Here is a 27,615-nt window from a genome sequence, read left to right as displayed (position 1 = left end):
GGACTTCAAGTACCTCCATTTTTACCTCAGTCTATACTTCCTAACTGATTAAGCTCTTTTTCCCAGCTTATCTCTTAATTTAGGCAAAAGATCCTGTGGACAAGGCATTCTCTGATGGGAACTAAAAGTACCCCCTCAGGCAATAGGGACTGCCCTAAACCAGCAAGACCCCACATGACTGACCCCAAGACAATGATTGACCTGGCCTTTCTTGCTCACCTGCATGTACCCAGCAATCTTTGTTCCATGTTTTTCTTATATAAACCTGGAAGTATTTTCAGCAACTTGGAGACAGGCTTCAAGACATTAGTCTATGTCTTCCCAGTGATGGCCTCACTGAAATAAATTCCTTTCTTGTTTTCACCACCACTCATCTCTCTGCCTTTGGATTTTGTCAGCAGCGAGTGGCCAAACCTGGTCTGCCTGGGACCCCCTGCGACCCAACTACAGTACCTTGTCAACTGCTTAGCCTGGTTGATGTCTTCTTTTCATCATTTCTGCTTAAGGGTTAAGGTTAGAGTCTCAAATAACCAGAGATATGGGCAGCTGACAGAAAAAAAAAGTTACAATGGGGTTTCTTTGAAAACAAGTTATCCAACATTTTAAATAAATAACACCTTCATATAAAGGGAAGGTAAAACTTTTAACTACACACATCTGAAAATGCATTTAAAATACCCAATGTAAATAGATCACATTCTAGATATTTCCATTCACACTGTGCCAAACAGCTGGCCATTTTCAAATACTTCCTTTTTATCTCTTTAAGGATCAACAAATAGGTTCTTTGTTTTTGTTTGTTTTTTTTTTCTTTCTGGAATTAAAGTTGAACAAATGCCATAATTTAGAATAAAAGACAGAATCAAAAAGAGAAGACCTAATTTGTACAGATATCATCAGAAGGAAATTAGAACTGTTCCTGGTCTTTCAGTTTGAGATACAATAACATCTACTCACCTTTTCTCCTTGTTAGACTAGCTTCTGCTCAGGATTTCCAAGATGTTGTAATTCTGGGAGTCAATCTCTTCTCCCCTCTTTTCCATTCCTTCTGGCAATCTAAAATAAGAATCACAGCTAAAAAATACAGTAAAACATAAGAAAGTAATAAAATGTCAGATTTATTCATTCAGCAAATATTTATTGAGAATATGCTATCTGCTAAGTACTGTTAAAACAGTAAACAAGAAAAATATAGTCCTTATCCAAAGGGAGCTCAATGTTCAATAAGAGACAAAAACTCAACAGACATTTACCATATAGTTGTATAGGTGCAGTGATGGCAAAAATGCAGGGTGCTATGAGATCACACAGAAGGGACATCCAAATTATAACCTAAATGAGAGAAAGTAGGGGTCAAGAACATCTTCCCAGAAAAAATAACACCTGAAGGGAAGAATTGAAGTGTGTGTAGGAATTCATCAAATTAGAGTGGAGTAGGGAATATATTCCAAGTAGAGGGAATAGAATGTGAAAAGTACTAAAGCGGAGGGAGAGTAATCCATTTAAGAATCTGAAATATGTTTAATAAATTTGTTTCATAGAAGGCTGGTGAAATAGTGAGAGATAAGGAATGAAACTGGAGAGGTAAACATTCAACTCTTGAATCCTACCATGGCTGGCTTGTTTCCAGGGTTTGAGGGCCTTAGCAACAATTCTTTTCATTGCCTTGCAATATCAGTACTTTGGCCACAAAAATCTTTTACATCATTAACAGCATGTTGCCTAGATTTCTTATTTCATGTTTTCTGAAATCCCACCACGTAAAAGGCAAAATCTTTCAACACACCACCTAGCAATACACTTGGACATCCTGATCAATTGAAAGGAGAGAGATTCCTAGTCGATAACACAGAATTTTTCTTCTAAGTTCCTGTTTCTGGTGTGAAATAGATACCTCTTTCCCAAGAGGTTGGACAACAGGGATGACTTCATATTTCAAGAGAGACTTTGCCACAAACCACATGAGTATATGGCTCTATTCTGATAGGTACATCAGTATTAGCAACATTCAATCTAACCCAATAGGCTGAAAAAAGACTTATATCCAGAAAGCAACAAAGAAGTCACTACCTTACAACCAGTATTTGATTAAGCTAAAGAGTTGAATAAGGACAATGGACAGATACCATAAAAATGATCTCTGTTGGGCGCCTGAGTGGCTCAGTTGGTTAAGCGACTGCCTTCGGCTCAGGTCATGATCCTGGAGTCCCGGAATCGAGTCCCGCATCGGACTCCCTGCTGAGCAAGGAGTCTGCTTCTCCCTCGGACCCTCCCCCCTCTCATGCTCTCTCTCTATCTCATTCTCTCTCTCAAATAAATAAATAAAAATCTTTAAAAAATTTAAAAAATGATCTCTGTTAATGAAAGTATAGGAAATATTAAAAGGCCATCTGTTTTAGTTCTCAGCCTTTAGAAAGATAAATGTCTAATATCTCTGACTACTTAATTTTCTAAAATGTCTTGTAATATTTTATTCTTCTCATCAATAAAAACATCCAGAACAGACTTATATGTCGATTCTATGGAAACATCATTGGGCTATATTGAACAAGTTATGTGTGAGGCACTTTAGTAAGCATAGGAAAAACAGATCTTTGCCTCTCTAAGTTTCCACTCTAATGATACTATGAGTACAGCTATATTCACCATCAATTTATCTTGGATTATTTTAGTTTTCACTTCAAGGATAATTATGGAAGAAAAAAGATTGATGTGGTTAATAAAAGAAATGGAACTATTGCTTCTTATTTTCCAAATTGCATTTCACATAAATATTAGTGTTTCAGGAGAGATTTAATAGGTGTTGGGTTAAAAAAAATAAAGAAAAGCCAAGTTTAACAAACTTGAACAAAATTCCTTTTTACAGGATTTCTCAGAACATTTTATCTACTAATATGTACTATGAATCTCCAAGAAAAGGATATCATGTGCAACATTTCCCAAAGGTATTTGTTCTTGTTTTTTATGGAACTCCCCCCAAATAGAGTCTATAAAACATGCTACTAATAAAATATCAGGAACCATTTATTTTTAGAAACTATGGGTATCATCATGAGGTTAAAAATAAGATAAAGTTCCATGTGTTTTGAGTGTTCTCTAATATAAATAATGCCATACTTCAAGTATCCCACTTCAGTAATGAAATCTTCTTTCCTTGAGGCCTTTGGCCCAAATTAATCTTTTGACTGTCTCAGGTGTCATAGCTTTCTTTAGCTGTACCACAATTTAGTATACACAGCATTCTGTGGCAGACAGATCACTAGCAGTGGATGCAGAATGCAAGTTTTAGTGCTAGCTAGGAAATATTAGCAAATAACAATCTCCCTGAGCTTCAATTTCTTCCACTATGAAATAAAGAGAATAATACTAGCTAAAATAAATTGACTTATATGTGAATTGCAAAATGCTATATAACTATGCTATTAGTTTAACTATGTATATATATGAGAGAGAAAAAGTGAGAGAGAATACTTTAGGGTAAAACTGTATATTCACAATTTGACTCAACATAATTCTGGTTACACCTTTGTTGCTTAAAAATTTTTTTTTAATTTTATTTATTTGTCAGAGAGAGAGAGAAAGCACAAGCAGCAGGAGCAGCAGGAGCAGCAGGAGCAGCAGGCAGAGGGAGAAGCAGGCTTCCTGCTGAGCAGGAAGCCCAGTGCGGGACTCGATCCCAGAATCCTGGGATCATGACGTGAGCCGAAGGCAGACATTCAACTGACTGAGTCACCCAGACATCCCTGTTTAAAATTTTTTTTGATGACAAATAGCATCAATATGTCTTTAAAATATTTAAAGTAGCACAATTATACCCAAAAGAGTTTTACACAATATTAATATTTTTGTATGCCTTACAATGACTTTGTACATAAGATTCCTTCTCCGTTCCTCCTCTGCCATGCTCAATCAATCTGTTCTGCTGGAATCATGCTGGAAATGAGAGCATTTAAGTGCTTCACTTTTCTCTTTAGTTTGCTGGCTATACAAATGAAAAGTAGTATATTTCAAGGCCAACCCAGTGCTTCATTTCAATAATTTACAAAATCTTGCATCTACAGCAATTCCTTGCATATACTTACCTTGAGAGAGTTATATATATACCAAGTAAGTAATCTAAAAATTCTTTCAGGATTATAGAAAGTAACATTTATTTGATTTTTAGAAACTGAGACTCAGTCGTGATTATGTGTTTCTCAAGGTGACCCAGCAGGCTAGAGATGGGAATAGAACTTAGAACTCTAATTTCCTATCCTGGCTCCCTCCAATTGTCCAGGCACCCTCCTTAACACAATCAAGGTTCACCTACAAGAATACTGGTTAATATCTCCTGGCGCTAAAATGGAATTGGAGTCTTGAAGATGGAAATTGGTTACTTAATTCATTCTAAATCAATGTCTCTGTTGATAATGCATCTGTCAATGTAAGTATCAGGGATCCAGCTGGGTACTAGTGCATAGCTCTTCAGTCATTGTCTCAGGATGTCCTTGTGACATTAGAGAGAAGATCAGATTTTCAATCAGCCTTCAGCTATGTTGCATTTTTTTCTGGCACACATTAAAATGCACTTAGAGTGACCTCCTTCCAGCAGACAAAGAGGTAAAGGCATTCTTGAAAGAGATTATTGAGAGGTTCAGGATTCAGACTAAAGAATAAATTTGAACAATAAGTACTGGATGCTTATAATGGGCTCACAGAATTCTTAGACATTCAGTATGGGCTTTAAAAAAATCTTAAATCATACGGGTGGTATGTATAAATTGTTGAGTACATACATTTTCTGAGAAGTAAAATAATTTGTATAAGAATACTCTATAGGTGGCTGAAATGAATCATGGGCTACATGCAATTAGAATGTAAGAGAACTCTGTGAGAAGAGGAAGCATTTATTAGAAATCTCTGAATAACTGCCACTTAACATGGTGCCTGGCATATAGTAAGTATTTGTTACACATTCATTGGATGAATGAATGGATGAATGTACAGATAAATGATAAACATATGTCTGTATTCATGAAATGATGTTCTTAGTAATCATCCATCAGGTTCATCCCTTGGTATCTGAGTTATTATTTCAATATAAAATTTCTGTTTATACTCTGTCACATTAGTGTACATTCAAGGCTCACATGAGTAGAGAAATAAGTTAGATATTATTCAACTTAGGAGAATTTGGTTCATAGGTTTGCTTGTGCAAATATAGTAAATTGCTACTCATATAACATGATTGAATATTGGTATATTCAAATCAAGTTAATAATCAGTTCAGAAGAGGTCACAGAGTGAGGTAGAGCCTGTATTCTCTATTTTTTAGAAGCTGAGGCTAATAACATTAAGTAACTTCTCCAAGATCATAAAGTAAGCAGTAAATCAAGGATTATATTGCATGCCTAATATTATCACTCAAATTCTTTCCCATTGGCTCTAGCCATAACCATCTCCCAAAACACACACACACACACACACACACACACACACACACACACACACACACCATTGCTAATATAACATCCAAGCCCCTTCACAATTTATTCTCCTTTTCTCGCACTTTCAACTTTCAATACATACTCTGTTCCAACCACAACAAATTACTTGTCATTTTCCTGAAACATGCCATCTATGTGAATATATCTTTTTGAACTTTTGTTCATATTTCCCCTCGATGGAACTCCCCTCTCCCTGTTCTTTGCTTAGAATTATTCCTGGCATTATCAGGTCCAATTGAAATACTACTACCAGTCTGTACTCTGAAATTTCTTTGTTCAAACTGGGCCTTTATCAATTGTAATACAAATATAAAAAATAATAAATTACTATTTGTACTTATATTTGTATTTCTAGGAAATAATTTACACATAAGGTATACACTGCTAATTTGGAAAAACAAGCAGCCTTGCTTTGATGATTCAAAAGGCACTTTAGTATCTTTCAGTACTTCATAGTTACAGGGCAATATAAACACTAATATTCTGGTGATAGTAGCATTGTGAAAACACCATGTTCTAAAGCCTTGGAGAACCAGGTTCAAAATCTCAGCTCCATCAATTACTAGCACAGATCTTGGGAAATTCATGCTGATTCACCATCTCCCCATCTGTAAAACGGGGATATGATAAGAGTTCTACTCCAGAGGGCTGTTGTGAAGATACAAGTAAATGATCTTTGTAGTGTTTGGTGCATAATGAGTACCCAATAGATTTATTATTATTATTATTATTATTATTATTAAGCTCTAGATGTCCACAAGTGCTGCTCAGTTGAGAAGCTGTGCTACAGAATACCTGGCCAATGAAAGTTTATATTACAGATTCAGCTCTGCTGGGAAAAGCCATAGGCCAAGGGCACAGTCTATCCATTTTGAGTGTGAGCTAAAATTGTGTCCATACGCAAAGGCCTATGGAGCACAATTTTAGCTCATGCTCAAAAATACAGTACTTACAATAATAACTAATACTTCCTGGTACCAGGAGCAAGTATCATGGTAATGCCTATAGGAATTCAGACAAATTTCTATCAGTAACTCAGTCTCCTCAAAGCACCCATAAATTCTGATCAGATTACTACTGGACTGAATATCAGCTAGGTCACCATGAGAAATAAGCAGTGGTCTATAGTCAAGACTTGCTGGATAACTCAAACCAATGTGGCTGGAAGCCACAAACTCCCATATACTGTTTGGGCAAGACAGATAGGAAATTAAAGAGAAATTTTATAAGCTGCTTCAGTAAAATCCTGGCTGAAAAACTTTGGGTTAAGCCAGCTAAAGTGTAGTAGAAAGGATTAACTGGACTGCCATCACATGAGTAAATCAGTTAGCTATGTCACTGGCCATGTATAGAAAACAATCCACTTGTAAATGGACCAGCTAATCAGAAAATTTAAAATAATAATAATTTAAATGGCTTTTTTAATGAACTTGAAGAATATTTTAATAATATTAAAAGTACTTTTTGAGCATTTACTGTGGGACAGGCTATGTACTAATAAGCACATTTCATGCACAGTCTCATTCAATTTTCATAAAACCCTATGGAATAGGTAGTTTTTTGTCCCTACTTTATAGATCAGAAAACAAAGGCTGGGAAAATTATGTAATTTGTCCCAAGTCTCTCAGTTAGGAAATGAAACAACAGGGATTAAATCTAGGTCTAATTGAAGACATTTACTTCTTAATACCTCTTTATAAAAAATCAAGGTTTTGTCAGTGTCATGTTTTAGCCATAATTCAAGTTTTCCTCTGCACTTAGGCAGTTATAATTCACCAAAATTCAGGTGAATAATTCTGTATAAAGGTTTGAATAGGTAGATAGGTAGGTAGGTAGGTACTGTTAAAGGAAATTTTCAGAAAAGGAAAGAAAATTGCCCTTTGCAAATACTGTCAGAGGGTTGGCCAGCTGAAGTAAAAGAAAAATTATTTAGGAAAAAAATCTTAAAAATTACCAAATAAGCGGGGTGCCTGGGTGGCTCAGTTGGTTAAGCATCTGCCTTCAGCTCAGGTCCTGATCTCGGGGTCCTGGGATCAAGCCCCAGCAGCCTCCCTGCTCAGCAGGGAGTCTGCTTCTCCCTCTCCTTCTGCCCATCCTTGCCCCCCTCCACTCATGCTCACGCTCTCTCTCTCTCAAATAAATAAATAAAATCTTTAAAAAAATTACCAAATAAGCAATTTTATATTAGTCTTTGCATGGTGGAAGAAAGCAGCATCTTTCTCATATTATTTTTCATGTTCACAAAGTTCATGACATATTTTCTGACATCAGCATAATAGACGTCAGGAATAAATTTGTTTTTGTTAGGGAGTCCAGATTCACAGAAAAAATTAAGGTTTTATTACTTAGGGGACTGGAATTAGAGAGAATAGCCCTGTTATTTTTGGAATGCACATGCTAGGCAAGCCATAAAGAATGTAAATCTTCATTCTGATTCTGCATATATCCCAGTGAAAATGGGCTAGAAAAATAAAACTTCTGTGTGCTGGGGAGTTTTAATATTTATCAAAAGTTGTATTATTATTTGATTTAGGCATTTTAGTTTTTTCATGTTTATATGGTGACCATATTAGAAGCCATTTTATCTTCAGCAAAAAAATGTTCTGTTTTTTAAAGATTTTTTGGGGGGGAGGGGTAGTGGGAGAGGGAGAGTGAGAGACTCTCAAGCAGACTTCCCACTGAGCGCAGAGCCCAAAGCAGGGCTAGATGCCAAGACCCTGAGATTATGACAGCGAAAATCAAGAGGCAGATTCTTAGCCAACTGAGCCATCCAGGTGCCTCAAAATTGTTCTGTTTTGAAACAAAATAAATTCAATAGGTATAGAGAGGTGATAGTTGAGACCCTCCGTCAGACTGTCAATTTGTATGCTTGTCCTGGTAAGTAAAGGATTATATAACATTCACATTTAAATATCTATGTGGATTCAAATCACTAAGGTGTTCTTCAGCTTTTAAATGTTCCCACACATTTAGAGGGTTTCTTTGGTCTCCTGCTGAAGGCTCTTCTTTAATATCACCCCTCCCTTTCCTCCTTTTCCTTCTCTTCCCTTTTCTTTTCTCCCTCTTTTTCTCTTTCAGTTTTCTCTCTGTGTCTCCCTTTTTCTAAGATTTTTTAAAAGATTTTATCTATTTGACAGAAAGAGAGAGACTACACAAGCATGGGGAGCAGCAGGCAGAGGGAGAGGGAGAAGTAGGCTCCCTGGCTGAACAGGGAGCCTGATGCAGGACTTGATCCCAGGACCCTGGGATCATGGCCTGAGATAAAGTCAGATGCTTAACCAACAGGAGCCACCCAGGTGCTGGTCTCCCTTTAAAAAAAAAATTAAAAACAGTTTGTAGAAAGGAAGGACTTGCTGAGTAAATCCATGCTTATGAACAACTTTTTAACATTAATGAAAAAGGAAAACTCTTATATCCTTTAAATATCTATATCAACAAACCAACAAGAAAACAAGAAAATTGAAAACAGGTACCTAAAAAGAAAAACAAATATAATTTTATTTGCCATATCTTTCATAATACTAAAGGCTGGGAAACAAGTGAATAATAACTATGGAATTTTTAAGAAAAAGAAAATAGCAATCGAGTTCTATAACCAGACAAGCTATTATATACCTCTAAAGACAGCAGAAATACAGATGTTCAGATATTCAAGGATGAGAAAGTATACTGCCTAATTATTCTACCTAAAAAAATAACTCTAGTCAATCAAGATATGAGTCAACTTAATGCATTTGAGAATGTGAAGGGTATGCTATAAAACAAACAGCAAGTAAAGAACCTGGGAAAATGAAGAGTATAAGTAGTTGTTTAAAAAGCTATGAAATGTTTAATTTTTTTCTGATTATCAGAGAGAGATTTATAATGAAGCTCATGAAATTTGAGCTTTAAGTCCTTTCACATGCCCAGACTCCTCCCAAGACACTAGAAGGAATAGCCCTAGCAATTTGTTTATAAGGTCCTATTTTTTTCGGGGGGGGGGAAGCAAAAATAAGATATTTTAGCTATAGTTACTTTCTTCTTCAATATCTCTTTTGTTAAACTTCCCCTTGTGTCAGTGACATTGAAGTAACCATGGGCATTTGGGGGAGTCACCTAAAGGAAAAGTGAGTTGGGGATATATTTTGTTTCAGTTTACTGGGATATATGTTCTTTACTACCTATATAATTTATATCATAAATATTTTTTTAAGATTTTATTTTTTATTTATTTATTTGAGAGAGAGAGAGAATGAGAGATAGAAAGCACGAGAGGGAAGAGGGTCAGAGGGAGAAGCAGACTCCCTGCTGAGCAGGGAGCCCGATGTGGGACTCGATCCCGGGACTCCAGGATCATGACCTGAGCCGAAGGCAGTCGCTTAACCAACTGAGCCACCCAGGTGCCCTATATCATAAATATTATATTACAATATGTTATACACACTCATACATACTATTCTTCACAGTTATTTCCATATATAGTTGTTAGTAGCCATCCCAGTGTAGGAATGGCTTCCAGGAATACTTGTGGTACCTATTATGCCAGTATTCTTGGTCACAGCCTAAAAGAGCACAGATTATATGATAATGTAAATACGCCTATGCTCTCTGGCATCTGCCATCAGAAGTAGAGGAAAAGCAAGGTTTGAAATGCGTAGGAAGACCAGAAGCTAGTCTGTGAAAAATTAGCCCAAATCTTATGGGTCATATAAGAAAAAATCTTGATAGAAGTTTTCTAAAATTTGACCTCAATCCTAAAAATTTATGTGAAATTACAAATAACCAGTTCTGATGCTTAAAAACATCCCAAATTACCATTAAAAATCCCATCAACTATACTATAGGAAAGATAAAATCCCATTTATATTCTCTTGAATGAAAGTGAGATTTTAAAATCCTTGATTATTTCTTCATAGGTTACAGAATAGTTCATTAAAATATTAGGGAAAAAACAGAATTATAGACATGAGCAAGGCAAAAGGTATGTACATTTATATTGTTGGATACTGTTATATCATCTTTCAAAGATCATATACCCCCACCAACTGTGAATGAAAGAAACAATGTTTACATTTCTAAAATCTATTCCAAATTGATACACAAAAAATATAATTTAAATATGCCTATTAATAAGACTATACTAGTTGCCCATTTAATGTTTTTCTCTTATTCTGTTAATACCCATTTTTATTTTGATCCTTTAAGCTATCACAATAAAAATAGGATATATAACTTCCAAATTCTTAAATATAAAGCAACCAAAAAAGATGATTAGATTATCAAAGAAAAATAAACATAAAAAATAAGATAGTATTAGAAGTCAAAACAAATATGTCACCAAAATAATTCCTTATAAAAGACACTGACTTTTATATAAATTATAAAAACAAAAGTAAAATATTTGTTCTTTACAGGGCACATTTGAAACAACATTATGTAAAATTATATAAGTGAAAAGATAGGATTTGACAAAACTATTCATTTTAAAGAATACTTGAAGAAGGTAGCCATGGGATTTTAGACAAAGGGAGAATAATGTAATGAAATAACAATTTAATGTGATTAAACAAAGATCACTTAAAATAGAGAGGTAGTAGATGACACAAAAGAGTGTGTATATATACATATATATAATCTTTGGAAATTTATTCTATGATAAAGTTGGCAATTATAATCACCAGAACAAGAATACATTTGCATTTCTCAATGGGATATTTTTGATATTTTGGGTAAGGAATTTGTTCTTTCTGCAGCATTCTCCCACATACTGCAGGATATTTAGCATCCTTGGTCCCTAGATACTAAATGTCAGAAGGAGCCCCTAGTCATTGTGACATACAAAACAGTATATACATATTTACAAATTCACTTTCAAGGGAAGATACTGTTCATTGTTGAGGAGCAGTGGTATAAATGGTATGGGAAAACCTGACTACCCATCGATAAAAATAACACTAAAAACAAAGTTAGATCATATATCAAAAACAATTTCATATGGATTAAATATTTAAACATTAAAAAATGAAATCACACTAGGACAGTATTGTAAATAATTAAAGATCTTGGGCTTTGGGATCATGATTAGAGTGGGTCTAATTATAAAGACAAGCCCTGGTAGATCTTTACTTTATATTAACACTAAAAAAAATCCTAAACAAACATTACAGGTAAATGACAAACTGGGGAAGCATTTTCAAGATAGAACTGAAATGAAGAGTTAATATCTTTAAATTATAAAAAAGCTTTAAAAAATAGGTATCAGAGTTGCCTGTGTGGCTTAGTCAGTTAAGTGTCCAACTCTTGATTTTGGCTTAGGTCATAATCTCAGGGTTGTGAGATTGAGCCCCATGTTGGGCTTCATGCCTGGACTGGGATTCTCTCTCTCCTTCTCCCTCTGCCCCTTCTCCCCTTCTCCATCTGCCCCTCCGCCCCCCCAAAAAAAAACTCTGGAAAAGAGTATTGAGGTTCCTCAAAAAGTTAAAAATAGAACTACTCTGTGATCCAGCAATTACACTACTAGTTATTTACTCCAAGGATACAAACACTGATTTGAAGGTATACATGCACCCCAATATTTATAGCACCAATATCAACAATAGCCAAACTATGGAAAAAGCCCAACTGTCCATTGCCTGGTGAATGGATAAAGAAGTTGTGGTATATATATATATATATATATATATATATATATATATATATATATATATATATATAAAACTATTATTACCCAGCCATCAAAAATAATGAAATCTTGCCATTTGCGATGACGTGTATTATGCTGGATCATAGAATTGTTCTATTAAGAATATATTGGCTTGGGGTACTGCAGCCACCTATGCCCCAAAGCGACCCCACAGGTTTCATCATATTAGTACTATGAATGAAACCTAGAAAAGTACAGGGGGGAGCAAGATGGTGGAGGAATAGGAGACCTAGATTTCGTCTGGTTCCAAGAATTCAGCTGGATAGGGATCAAACCATCTGAACACCTATGAACTCAACAGGAGATCGAAGAAAAGAATAGCAACAACTCTCTGAACGGAAAAGTGACCACTTTCTGGAAGGTAGGATGAGTGGAGAAGTGAATTCGAGGCAATATTTGGGAGGATAGACGGCGGGGGAGGGGGTCTCCATCAGCCGCTTCTGGCAAGTGATAGAGCTAAGGAACACAAAATCGGAACTTTTAGAAGTTGGCTCTGCTGAGGAACATTGCTCCAGTGGCTAAGCGGGGGGTGGAACCCTCATGGGACAGTGGGGTCTCAGGACCCTCAGGGTCACAGAAAGACCGGGGGTATCTGAGTGCTGCAGAGCTCCCAGGTATTGGAGCGGGGAAGCCAGCTACAGAGATGGAGCCAAGGAGTGGGATCTCAGCTCGGGGTTGCCATAAACCATGATCCGCGGCACAGTCGGGCCACTGCTCTTCTGGCAGGGAGCCAACAAGTGGCAGATCCGTGGAGATTCCCCTTCCTCCCCTGGGAGGAGCGGCGTGGGAGCACACCACAGGGATCTGCTGGGTTTGGAGACTCCACACGGGGCCGTGTGCCAGAGATAGAAACGCTTGGTCACAAACTGGGTGAGCATGGAGTGCGGCCGGAGACTGGGGAGATGGGAGTGACTGACTGCTTTTCTCTGGGGGTGCACTGAGGAGTGGGGTCCTGAGTTCTCAGCTCCTATGGGGCAGAGATTGGGAGGCCACCATTTTCACTCTCGTCCTCCAACGCTGTACAGAAAGCTTGCAGGGAACAAAAGCTCCCGACAGCAAACCCGAGCAGATTACTTAGCCAGGCCCCAGAGAGGGCAGGGCAATTCCACCTCTGGCAAAGACATTTGGGAACCATGGCAACAAGCCCCTCCCCCAGAAGATCAGCAAGAACAGCCAGCCAAGACCAAGTTTACTAATCAATGAGAACTGCAGAACTCCAGCGCTAGGGGAACAATGCACATAGAGTTCATGGCTTTTTTTACCATAATTCTTTAGTCTTTCAAAGTGAATTTTTTTGAATTTTTCATTTTCCCTTTTTCAACCAACATCTTATCAATCCCTTTTTTAAAAAACATTTTTATTTTTCATTTTTAGAGTCATAGTCTATCCCTTCATAGTAGTTACCCTTATTTTTGGCATATATATATATATAAGTGTTCTCTCTTTAAAATTTTGAGATACAGTTTCTTCTAAAAGATCAAAATATACTATAAAGCTCTGGTGTATGGCTTTGTTCTAGTCTCCTGCCTGATCACATTCTCTCCTTTTTTTTAAATCTTCTTTTTTGTTCAAATAACTTCTTATCTCAGCAATTGCTTTTATAAAATCTTTTATAATTTTCATCTTTACAATCATATTCCATCCCTTCACCATATTAACCCTTATTTTTGTACATATGTAAGTTTTTCTTTCTTTAAAAATTTGGGAGGCACTTTCTTCTAACAGACCAAAATACACCCAAAATCTAGTGTGTGGCACTGATCTATGCACCAGCCTGATCATATCTGATCATGTTCTGGTTTTTTTGTTTGTTTGTTTTGTTCTGTTTTTCTTTGTTTTTATCGTTTTCTTTTCCTTTCTTTTTCTTTTTCTTTTTTCTTTCTTTCCCTTTCTTTTCCCCTGGTTTCAGGTCTTTTCTGATTTGTTTAGAGTATATTTTCTGGGGACATTGTTACCTGTTAGCATTTTGTTCTCTCATTCATCTATTCTCCTCCAGACAAAATGACAAAACAGAAAAAAATCACCTCAGGAAAAAAAAAAAAACAAGACACAGTACTGACTGCCTGGGACCTACTCAATATGGACATTAGTATGATGTTGGACCTAGACTTCAGAATGATGATTTTAAAGATAATAGCTGGGCTTGAAAAAAGCATGGAAGACACTAGAGAATCCCTTTCTGGAGAAATAAAAGAAGTAAAATCTGACCAAGTCGAAATCAAAAGGTCTATCAATGAGGTGCAATAAAAAATGTGGGCACTAACTGCTAGGATAAATGAGGCAGAAGAGAGAATCAGTGATATAGAAGAGGAAAGGATGGAAAATAAAGAAGCTGAGAAAAAGAGAGATGAACAACTAGTGGATCATGAAGGCAGATTTTGAGAGATAAGTGAAACCATAAGACAAAACAACATTAGAATAATCGGGATCCCAGAAGAAGAAAAAAGAAAGAGAGGGGCAGAAGGTACATTGGAGCAAATTATACCAGAGAACTTCCATAATTTGGGGAAGGAAACAGGCATCAAAATCCAGGAGGCATAGAGAACACCTCTCAAAATCAATAAAAATAGATCAACATCCTGACATCTAATAGTAAAATTTAAAAGTCTCAGAGACAAAGAGAAAATCCTGAAAGAAGCTGGGGAGTAAAGATCTGTAACCTACAATGGTAGAAACATTAGATTGGCAACAGACCTATCCACAGATTCCTGGCAGGCCAGAAAGGAATGGCATGATATATTCAGAGCACAAATGAGAAAAAATATGCAACCAAGAATACTATATCCAGCTAGGCTGTCATTGAAAATAGAAGGAGAGATAAAAAGCTTCCAGGATAAACAAACACTAAAGGAATTTGCAAACACGAAACCAGCCCTACAAGAAATATTGAAAGGGGTCCTCTAAGCAAAGAGAAAGCCTAAAAGTAACATAGACGAGAAAGGAACAGAGACAATAGTAACCTTACAGGGAATACAATGGCACTAAATTCGTATCTTTCAATAGTTACCCTGAATGCAAATGGGCTAAATGCCCCAATCAAAAGACACAGGCTATCGGATTGGATAAAAAAACAAGACCCATCGATATGCTGTCTGAAAGAGACCCATTTTAGACCCAAAGACACCCCCACATTGAAAGTGAAGGGCTGGAAAACCATTTACTATGCTAATGGACACCACGAGAAAGCTGGGGTGGGAATCCTTATATCAGACAAATTAGATTTTAAACCAAAGACTGTAATAAGAGATGAAGAAGGACACTATATCCTACTTAAAGGGTCTATCCACAAGAAGATCTAACAATTGTAAATATCTATACCCCTAACATGGGAGCAGCCAATTATATAAGGCAAATAATAACAAAAACAAAGAAACACATCAACAACAACACAATAATAGTGGGGGACTTTAACACCCCCCTGACTGAAATGGACAGATCATCTAAGCAAAAGATCAACAAGGAAATAAAGACTTTAAATGACACACTGGACCAGGGCGCCTGGGTGGTTCAGTTGGTTAAGCGACTGCCTTTGGCTCAGGTCATGATCCTGGAGTCCCGGGATCGAGTCCCGCATCGGGCTCCCTACTCAGCGGGGAGTCTGCTTCCCCCTCTGACCCTCTTCCCTCTCGTGCTCTCTATCTCTCATTCTCTCTCTCTCAAATAAATAAAAAAATCTTAAAAAAAATGACACACTGGACCAAATGGACTTCATAGATGTACTCAGAACATTCCATCCCAAAGCAACAGAATACACATTCTTCTCTAGTGACCATGGAACATTCTCCAGAATAGATCACATCCTAGGTCACAAATCAGGTCTCAACTGGTACCAAAAGATTGGGATCATTCCCTGCATATTTTCAGACCACAATGCTTTGAAAGTAGAATTCAATCACAAGAGGAAAGTCGGACAGAACTCAAATACAAGGAGGCTAAAGAGCATCCTAATAAAGAATGAATGAGTCAACCAGGAAATTAAAGAAGAATTAAAAAATTCATGGAAACAAATGAAAATGAAAACACAACTGTTCAAAATCTTTGGAATACAACAAAGGCGGTCCTAAGAGGAAAGTATATAGCAATACAAGCCTTTCTCAAGAAACAAGAAAAGTCTCAAATACACAACCTAACCCTACACCTAAAAGAGCTGGAGAGAGAACAGCAAATAAAGCCTAAACCCTGCAGGAGAAGAGAAATAATAAAGATCAGAGCAGAAAACAATGAAATAGAAACCAAAAGAACAGTAGAACAGATCAATGAAACAAGGAGCTGGTTCTTTGAAAGAATTAACAAGCTTGATAAACCTCTGGCCAGACTTATCAAAAAGAAAGGAGAAAGGACCCAAATTAATAAAATCCTGAGTGAAGGAGGAGAGATCACAAACAACACCAAAGAAATACAAACAATCATAAGAACATATTATGAGTAACTATATGCCAGCAAATTAGATAATCTGGAAGAAATGGATGCATTCCTAGAGATGTATCAACTACCAAAACTGAACCAGGAAGAAATAGAAAACCTGAACAGACCTATAACCACTAAGGAAATTGAAGCAGTCATGAAAAATCTCCAAACAAACAAGAGCCCAGGGCAGGATGGTTTCCCAGGGGAATTCTACCAAACATTTAAAGAAGAATTAATACCTATTCTTCTGAAACTGTTCCAAAAAATAGAAATGGAAGGAAAAACTCCAAACTCGTTTTATGAGGCCACCAGTACCTTGATCCCAAAACCAGACAAAGACCCCATCAAAAATGAGAATTACAGACCAATATCACTGATGAACATGGATGTAAAAATTCTCACCAAAATAGTAGCCAATAGTATCCAACAGTACATTAACAGGATTATTCACCACGACCAAGTGGGATATTTCCCTGGGCTGCAAGTTGATTCAACATCTACAAATCAATCAATTTGTTACACTACATTCATAAAACAAAGAACAAGAATCATATGATCCTCTCAATAGATGCAGGAAAAGCATTTGACAAAGTACAGCATCCTTTCTTGATCAACACTCTTCAGAGTATAGGGATAGAGGGTACATACCTCAATATCCTAAAAGCTATCTATAAAAAACCCACAGCGAATATCATTCTCAATGTGGAAAAACTGAGAGCTTTCCCCCAAGGTCAGGAATATGGCAGGGATGTCCACTCACACCACTGCTATTCAGCATAGTACTAGAAGTCCCAGCCACACCAATCAGACAACAAAAAGAAATAAAAGGCATCCGAATCCACAAAGAAGTCAAACTCTCACTCTTTGCAGATGATATGATACTTTATGTGGAAAACCCAAAAGACTCCACTCCAAAACTGCTAGAACTCATACAGGAATTCAGTAAAGTGGCAAGATATAAAATCAATGCACAGAAATCAGTGGCATTCCTATACACCAACAAGACTGAAGAAAGAGAAATTAAGGAGTCGATCCCATTTACAATTGCACCCAAAATCATAAGATACCTAGGAATAAATCTAACCCAAGAGGTAAATAATCTATACTCAGAAAACTATAAAATACTCATGAAAGAACTTGAGGACGACACAAAGAAAAGGAAAAATGTTCCATGCTCATGGATTGGAAGAACAAATATTGTGAAAATGTCAATGCTACCTAGAGCAATCTACACATTCAATGCAATCCCCATCAAAATACCATCCACTTTTTTCAAAGAAATGGAACAAAGTTTCCTAAAATTTGTATGGAACCAGAAAAGACCCCAAATCACCAAGGGTATGCTGAAAAAGAAAAGCAAAGCTGGCGGCATCACAATTCCAGACATCAAGCTCTATTACAAAGCTGTCATCATCAAGACAGTATGGTACTGGCACAAAAACAGACTCATAGATCAATGGAACAGAATAGAGAGCCCAGAAATGGACCCTCAACTCTATGGTCAACTCATCTTTGACAAAACAGGAAAGAATGTCCAATACAAAAAAGACAGTCTCTTCGACAAATGGTGTTGGAAAAATTGGACAGCCACATGCAGAAGAATGAAACTGGACCATTTCCTTACACCACACACAAAAATAGACTCAAAATGGTTGAAAGACCTAAATGTGAGACAGGAATCCATCAAAATCCTAAAGGAGAACACAGGCAGCAACCTCTTCGACCTCAGCCACAGCAACTTCTTCCTAGAACCATCACCAAAGGCAAGGGAAGCAAGGGCAAAAATGGAGTATTGGGACCTCATCAAGATAAAATGCTTTGCACAGCAAAAGAAACAGTCAACAAAACCAAAAGACAACCGACATAATGGGAGAAGATATTTGCAAATGACAGATCAGATAAAGGGCTAGTATCCAAAATCTATAAAGAACTTCTTTAACTCAACACCCAAAGAACAAATGTTCCAATCAAGAAATGGGCAGAAGACATGAACAGACATTTTTCCAAAGAAGACATCCAAATGGCCAACAGACACATGAAAAAGTGCTCCACCATTGTTCATCATCAGGGAAATCCAAATCAAAGCCTCAGTAAGATACCACCTCACACCAGTCAAAATGGCTAAAATTTACAAGTCAGGAAACGAGAGATGTTGGCGGGGATGTGGAAAAAAGGGATATATACTGTTGGTGGGAATGGAAGCTGGTGCAGCCACTCTGGAAAACAGTATGGAGGTTCTTCAAAAAGTTGAAAATAGAGCTACCATATGACCCAGCATTTGCACTACTGGGTATTTGCCGCAAAGATACAAATGCAGGGAATGGAAGCTGGTGCAGCCACTCTGGAAAACAGTATGGAGGTTCTTCAAAAAGTTGAAAATAGAGCTACCATATGACCCAGCATTTGCACTACTGGGTATTTGCCGCAAAGATACAAATGCAGGGATCCCTAGGGTACGTGCACCCCGATGTTTATAGCAGCAATGTCTACAATAGCCAAACTGTGGAAAGAGCCAAGATCTCCACTGACAGATGAATGGATAAAAAAGAAGTGGTATATATATACAATGGAATATTATGCAGCCATCAAAAGAATGAAATCTTGCCATCTGCAACAATGTGTATTGAACTGGAGGGTATTATGCTGAGCGAAATAAGTCAATCAAAGAAAGACATGTATCATATGACTTCACTGCTATGAGGAATTCTTAATCTCAGGAAACAAACTGAGGGTTGCTGGAGTGGTGGGGCCTGGGAGGGATGGGGTGGCTGAGTGATAGACATTGGGGAGGGTATGTGCTATGGTGAGCACTGTGAATTTTCTAAGACTTTTGAATCATAGACCTGTACCTCTGAAACAAATAATACATTATATGTTAAAAAGAAAACAAGAAGATAGTAGGAAGGGAGAAATGAAGAGGGGGGAAATCGTTGGGGCAGATAAACCATGAGAGACTATGGACTCTGAGAAACAAACTGAGGGTTTTAGAGGGGATGGCGTTCGGGCTATAGGTTAGCCTGGTGATGGGTATTAAAGAGGGCACTTACTGAATGGAGTACTGGCTGTTATACACAAACAGTGAATCCTGGAACACTACATCAAAAACTAATGATGTAATCTATGGTGATTAACATAACACAATAAATTTTTTTTTACATGAAGGATATCCTGCCATTTACAACAACAGGATGGACCTTGAGGGCAGCATCCTTAAAGAAATAAGTCATATAGAGAGAGATAAATACTATATTATCTCACATATATATGGAATATATGAAATCTAAAAAAAAAAAAAAAACTCATAAATACAGAGAACAGATCTGTGTATCCCAGAGGTGGTGTGTGAGTGTGGATGAAATAGGTGAAGGTAATCCACAGGTACAAACTTCCATTTATAAAAGAATAAATCCGGAGGGATAATGTACAGCATGGTGACCATAGTGAACAATAACATATTATATATTTGGACGCTGCTAAGAAAGTAGATGTTAAAAGTTCTCATTAGAAGAAAAAAATGTAACTTTGTGTCGATGGATGTTAACTAAACTTATTCTGGTAATCATTTTGCAACAAATACATATATCAAATCATTATGTTGTACACCTAAAAGTAATACAATTTATATGTCAATTATATCTCAATAAAAATTTTAGAAAGGGAAAAAAAGAAATAGAGATAGTTAAGATAGATGGGATGTGAAAAGGTCCACATTAGTAAATTCTAATACAGACAGCAAGCTTCTGTACTCTAAGGGCTAAATTCTGAGCATTTGTAAGAGAGATTCAGGAAAGGCTCTGCAATCTCCCTATCAGGTCAAATGTTCAAAGACGTCACTGATCCACTGTGGGACTCAGGAAAACAATACTCCAGAACAGAGACAGGACCAGGAAAGAAGAAATGGGTTCTGAAAAAGTTCCTAGTCAAGTTACCATGGACTAAGAACTTTACTAACATAAAAACATGATGTATCCTTAGCAACCAAAGCACACTGTAAGGGAATTAATTGACTCATTTTTGTTAAAGACTGCTCTGGCTATCTAGGCAGCTCCAAACAGCTGACCACTCAGAAATGGAGCTAACACCCAGTTTCCCCTTCCTAGTGCATTCTCTCATTCCTTTCTTTGATAATTATAGTCAACACCATGCTCAAGGCCCAGAGGTGAGTTCTCAGCTCTGACTCTAACATTCTACCCCAATCATGGCACCTGATTCTCATATTTTACCTCTCACTATAGCTAAGGTAGGCTGGCATTAAACAAAACAACAAAAAATGTTTGATGTTTCTAAAAGAACAAAAATAAAGAACTATATAAAATACAAAATAAACAGCAAAATAAGTTACTATAGTCCTTCTAAAGTCACTAAAATTGGCTTTGCTACTCCTCTGACTTCATTAACATTCCCTTACCTTTCTGGGAATATCCTGCCCAAACAAATTGTTAGATTGTTCATTACAGGAACTTCCTGAAATATCCATCAACTCTTCAGTGAAAAACACCCTATGAGTCTTTCAATCCCTCATTTAAAATCTTCAGTTTGCTATTTCCATCTATCTTGTGTTGTCATATCATGTTTACCCACTCCTAATCAAGTTGCCACTGAAAGGCCCACCTTAAATCAAACTTCCAATTCTCAATAAATTCTGGCCTTTCTTTTACCTCACCTGAGACATTGCTGAAGTTTTGTAGAAGTGGTATTCACCCTTATTGTGGGAAGCAATAAAATCAGCTTTGTCTTCTTAAATGGTTATGTGATGATTTGGAGGAGCCAACTATTAATAGCAACTTTAGAGCTATAAACAGAACATCAGGACATCTTTTCTCAAAGGGTCTCCATTTCTATAAAGCTTTGGCTGTCACCACACTGCATTTGCATGGAGGTCAGGGTGCAGTATGTTAATGCAGAAACATTATCTTAAGCATCTCATGGGAGGCTGACTGTTCAGAGTTGTTCTGGCTTCTGTGAGATGGGACATCTATTAAGGGATGGAGGGTTATATTTCAACTTGCCCAAAATGGCATTGCCAGGGGGAAAAAAAAAAAGGCAATCCTATCCTGAGTGATAGAGTAAATAAAAGCTATAAAGAACTGGAAAATGGGCAGGGGGGTGCCGGGGTAGCTCAGTCAGTTAATCGTCTGACTCTTTCAGCTCAGGTCATGATCTCAGGGTCCTGGGTTCAGCCCAGTGTGGGGCTCCATGCTCAGCATGGAGTCTGCTTGAGATTTTCTCCCTCTCTTTCTGCCTCTCCCCCTACTCACACACTCTGTCTCTAAAATAAATAAATCTTTTTTTAAAGATTCTATTTATTTATTTGACAAAGAGAGAGAGATAGCTAGAGAGGGAACACAAGCCTGTGAATGGGAGAGGGAGAAGCAGGCTTCCCGCTGAGCAGAGAGCCTGACGTGGGGCTCGGTACCAGGACCCTGGGATCATGACCTGAGCCGAAGGCAGATGCTTAACGACTGAGCCACCCAGGCACTCCTAAAATAAATAAATCTTCAAAAAAAAAAAAAAAAGAACTTGAAAAAGACCAAATAAATGCCTTTCTCTGTGACACCCAGGGCCAGAGAATATTTATTTATTCCCCATCTGTAGGACCAGACCTGAGTCAAAGCAATGAGGCCATTTTGTAGCCCTGTGAGTATTCCAGAGACACAGGAGACAGATGCACTATTCTGGGTTGGGTTGACATTGCCAGCATACTGAGTCATTACCTATCCCAGGATATTGGACATATTTTAAGCACATTCTAAGGCCCAAAAGTCTTCTCTTGATTGAATAGCAAAGCTCATGAGAGCATTGATGGAATGCAGAAGTAGGGATACAGGTAAGTGAAGTGAGTCTTAAAGATGAAGAGGGATAAGGATGAATTTTTGGGCAAAGCAATCATCTATTCTAGAACCTGCTGTTGAAAACAGATACTGGAAAACTGTTCAGGTGGTGTTTTCTCTTTCTTTTTTCCCACGCTTGCTGAAGGAATTCCTAGGGAGACAGGGGAAAAATAAGACAATGTGAATGAATAAATTTAAATTAGTGCTCCATAGGTGGTGATAGCTTGTCAGCTCCTAAGCTTTATCAAACTGAGGAGAATCTAAGTTGGTATTTCATACCTTTACTCTCAGACAACACACACACACACACACACACACACACACACACACACACACACACACGCTGAAAATAAAGACTACCTGGCTTTGCCAATCTTCTTCTGTAGACTACTAATTTAAACAGCATCTTTTCAGGTCCCTATCTATATACTTTCTATAGCCAGACTTAGGAGACAATTTGAGGATCTGAACATCTTATTGGGTCCGAACTCTGATGTCTCTGTTTCTTCAGTTGGAAATTGGTCTAATACTTATATTTTTTGGTGAAGATTAAATAAAATAACATATGTAGATTCTATAACACATGGACACAAAATCGGTGCTTTAAAAATAGTAGTTCCCATCGCTTCTCGGCCTTTTGGCTAAGATCAAGTGTAGTATCTGTCCTTATCAGTTGAAAAATAGTAGTTCCCTCTCATTTACCCACTCTCAAGATTATGAGCATAAAACTATTTTCACAAAATGATGAAAGGCATTGTTTATGCACTACAGCCTGAACATAATCATACTTTCCACAAAGTATAGAATTTGTTTGAGACACATGCACCTATTCCTGGCAAAATAGTTGGAATCTTAAAAGCTTTTGCAACTGAGTCTTTCCAATGGCATCTGAATCTATTCCATGGGGATGAGCATTGAATTCATCACCTTGGAAAGAGGTAGAGTTCACCCATAATCTTCCCTGATTTATGAAGAGAGAAAAATTCTCTCCAAAGTATCCATAATAAAATCTTAAAATATCTACTCAAATCTCATCATACTTTTCCCTTACCAACTTCTTTCCTTCCCCACTGTATGAGAAATTGTGGCTAGGTATCACCAAGGACTTTTGTCTCCCCACCCCTTCCAAAAAAATCCCTAATACTATTTTTAAAACAGATATATTTAAATGAAGGGATTAAAATAACTTTAAATCAGAAGTAAAGACATATATTATCACATCTAAATTAATAATATCTTAACAAATTTTGATTATTTGTGGTTTTGAAAAAAGGAGCAACATTTTAAAAGTCATCTGTCCTCTCTTTGGTGCCAAACTGGAGCCTTAAGGAATTTGAAACAGTTGAAGGAATTTGAAACAGGTGAACTAGTAAATCTAGGATAAACAGTGTTTATGATGGAAACAATGACAGACCCTTTACCATAACACTACTGATAGAACTGAGCTCCCCCTAGGAGTGTGAAAATGGCAGGTGGTACAGAAAAGAGCTAAGATTTATAAGTCTGGGTGTGTTTGAGGAATGGGGGTGGAAAGTGTGCATAGTAATTCAAATTCATCCGTCCTGAAAGGGAATATTTTAAAAGGGGGAAAGCTACTGGGAAACATTTTTTTTCAAGTCCTGTAGAAGGAGTGGGCACCACACCCCACTGTTATTTCTGTGTCTGCCTTCTCCCTTATTCTAATTTCCTAACCATCTCTCTCTTCCCAATTCCTTACTTCCTATAGTCCTCTAAGAGAATCTAGCAAGTTAGGGGTCTGATATATTTTTACATCTCTTTGTAAGAGTGAAATGAAAGCATGATTAAGTCCCTCTGTTCCCCCTTCATCCTCCCTGCTTCTTCATTTTACATAGTCTTCCTAATAATAATTAGGTCATTTGAGAATTGAATCACCCTATTCCTACCCAGGGCCTTTTCTTATAGCAAATTCCCAAGAAAAAAGAAAGGTTTTTCTCTTCCGTGTGATTTTTGAACAATCACTGATTAGTCAGCCTTGACAGCTGTTAGAAAATCTTGGTGTATCCTGAACATTCCTATTGATTAGCTGATATATGACCTGGGATTTGGCTGAGCTGATTGCTTTATCACTAAAGCATTCAAGAAGTTCAGATTAGTTAGGCATCCCTGTAAACTCCCATTTATCCAGAACTCAAACTGCTAGAAAGTCCAAAGAGTCAGAATTATTTCCAGGAAATAATTAACAGAAAGGAAGGTGTCCAAAGTGCTTTCTGAATCTCCCATTACTCCCTCTATTCCTTCCTCCTTTTTTTTTTCTTACAACAAGCATTAACTAAACGCTCACTACATTGCTGAACACCGGACTAGGCTGTGGTTATAGAAAGATCCATAACACGTAGTCCCTGTCCTTGAAGAGCCCACAATGTAATGAGGAGACTGACATGCAATAGATAACTATAATACAATGAATTAAGTGCAATGATAGAAAGGTGCCTGTGGGGCTGTCGCATTACAAAGGAGATGTCATCTTTTTGCCAAATTAAACCATAAAAGCCTTTTGATTTGGTTCTAATCCTTGGGAAATAGATGGTCAGTGTATCAGAGAAGAATGAACACTGGTGGGGGAGCTAACTATGTGTGGGTTCACAGTCTGACTCTGCTATGTATTAACTGTGTAAACCAGCTGTCACATTTCTGAAAGTCACTCATTATTTCTGAGCTTTGCTTTCTTCTTATGTAATATATTACTTGCCTCACATGCATTGTCTTCTTGGTTTCTTATAAGAGCAGTAGTATTTATCCTGACCAAAGCAGAAATCACAGTCCAGAAAAACTGAACAACTTGCTTAAGTATACCCAGTTTGTTTGTGGCAGATTGGCTGATGCCAAGTCTACTGTTTTTTTTCCTGCCTTTTTTCAGTGAACCCATAAAGGTCACTAAACTACATTTATTATGAAGGAAGCAGGCATCATTTTGGGAAGATTTTCAATCCTGAGAGGTAAAACAAATGGGATTTCTCAGTTTATGATAGTACCTCATTAAATAGAATCCTTCTTCAATCATACCCTCTCCCACCACACACACAATCCCTGATCCTTCCTGTTAAAATATATATATATATATATATATATATATATATATATATATATATATAATGATCTTTATGATTTTTTAAAAGATTTTATTTATTTTATTTATTTTATTTCTTGTAGTTATTTGACAGAGAGAGAGACAGCAAGAGAGGGAACACAAGCAGGGGGAGTGGGAGAGGGAAAAGCAGGTTTCCAGCTGAGCAGGGTGCCCGATGTGGGGCTTGATCCCAGGACCCTGGGATCATGACCTGAGCCAAAGGCAAATGATTAACCCACTAAGCCACCCAGGTGTCCTGATCTTTATGATTTTTAAGCAGAACTTTCAGTTCTATATTTGGTCCATAAGTCCAGACAGTACAAAAGCTTATTAATCAGTGGTTTGGAAGACAATTGCTCCAGCCATGCCTTGTTCTCTTTCTTTCACTATATTGGCAAGAAGTGCAATGGAAGACACTTGGAGTTTCTTTGATTCTCTTGTCTCCTAATGCCTACTTCGCATGTGTACATGCCCTGGCTAACCTTGGCAACTGACTGCCTACATATAAAGTCAAAAGTCAGGGGGAAAAAAACTACTTTAATGATTCTTATGAACTGTACCCCTTTAATTAAAAAAAAAAACTGAAAAAAATCCCCTTTGAAAATGTGCTTATATCAGAAGACAAGCAGTATCTCCATACTGGTAAAATGATGGCAACAATTTTAGGTTAGTGAACTGGAATGAAGAATACCTGCATTGTCTCTGATGATCCTGGCATTTGGGAATAGTGATAAATGACTGGAGGTTATTAGACCTGTCCTGCAAAATGGTGCTGGTGAGTTGGAACTTGAAGTTTGTCATTTGAGAAAGGAAACTGACTTCCCCAATTGGACCTAATTATGACAGCCATGATAAATAGTCTTTCCATGTTGGCATGTTTATTTCTCAGGAAACTGAACAGGGAAATTGGTTTTATGCATTTGTGTGGATGGGAAGAATTGCAATTTTTATCATGTCTTATAACAAATTTATCACCCGATAATCTGAAGGTATGATCAAATTGCAAAAGCAGATGACGTCCCCAGTCTCCTAAGCATTTGATGTCTGTTAAGCAAGAAGAATATTAATCAGAAAATGAAAGGGAATTTTCTCTTCCTTTATATTCAGAATGATCCTTTGCTAGGTAAACCTCTCTTCAGCATTCAAATCATCATATTCTTTGCCTTATACTTGACAACTTCATATTTGCCAATAGGGTTCTTCAGGACACTTAAAGAGGGAAGAGAAAGTGTAAAAGTTTCATTTTTTAATCAATTTTTCTCAGTTTGGTTAAAGAAACATGCTAGTTCATTTCTCAGTGCTTTCAAGTTTTCATTCCAATTTACTGAGGGAGAAAATGAAATCCATAGAGATCTCTGCTAAATATGGCAGCAAGTTGTCTTACACTCCAGTCTTTACTAGGGTGTACAGCTTAATCTTAATGATTTAAATGATTAATCATTTAATACTTATTTGATAGGCAAAGTATTATGCTAATATGTTGGCTCAATAACCCTGGACCTTAAGCAAGTTATCTGAATGTTTGAAAGTCAGTTAATTCAACTGTACAATGAGAATAGTCAGATCCACAGGACAGGATCTATATGATTGAATTATGCAATATATGTGAAAGCATGGTGTCTAGCATGTGGTACGTTTTGATAAATGCTAAACAAGAAAGAAGTGCAACATAAAATGATTTGAAAACTATCAGTCACAACTAAAATGTCAGTGATCATCATTCTTTCTCTGAGTTCTTGTATCTAGGAAACAATAATAATAATAATAATAATAATAATAATAATAAACCAGAACCCAGGAAAGGCATACCATGGGTTCTTTTGATTGTACCTTAAGTCCAGTTCTAAATCTAGGCAAAAACCAGGTTGTGTGAATCCCACCTCACATTTGCAGTTGGTGTCCATGATCCCTGGATTTAACTCGGGCCTGGACTGGAAAGAGATTCTACCTTGCCTCTGGGATTCCCTATATAGGGATTATTTTAGAATGTCAGGTATCTCCAAAGGATCTCGGGGTCATACTAGTAGCACAAGTCACTAATGGAGTGGAGAAAGAAATGCTACAGGTCTCCATCTGGCCTCCACAGGAAGAAACAAAAATCAGATCAAACTCTATATTTCT

At 37.2% G+C, this 27,615-nt stretch overlaps 1 non-coding gene across 1 annotated transcript; it reads left to right on the top strand.

The window, feature by feature from the left end:
• The first annotated feature begins 23,027 nt into the window (after positions 1–23,027).
• Positions 23,028–23,225, top strand: LOC114223770 (U2 spliceosomal RNA). Its single transcript, XR_003612238.1, has one exon. It is a non-coding gene; the product is annotated as a U2 spliceosomal RNA (small nuclear RNA).
• The last annotated feature ends 4,390 nt before the right edge of the window (positions 23,226–27,615 follow it).

This window comes from Eumetopias jubatus, unplaced genomic scaffold (genome assembly GCF_037043125.1).
Source record: "Eumetopias jubatus isolate StellerSeaLion01/CBP00866 unplaced genomic scaffold, mEumJub1_p1.0 scaffold_11, whole genome shotgun sequence".
NCBI classification, from domain to species: domain Eukaryota; kingdom Metazoa; phylum Chordata; class Mammalia; order Carnivora; family Otariidae; genus Eumetopias; species Eumetopias jubatus.
Note: the sequence above shows the minus strand (reverse complement) of the source record. Positions and strands in the feature narration are given on the sequence as shown.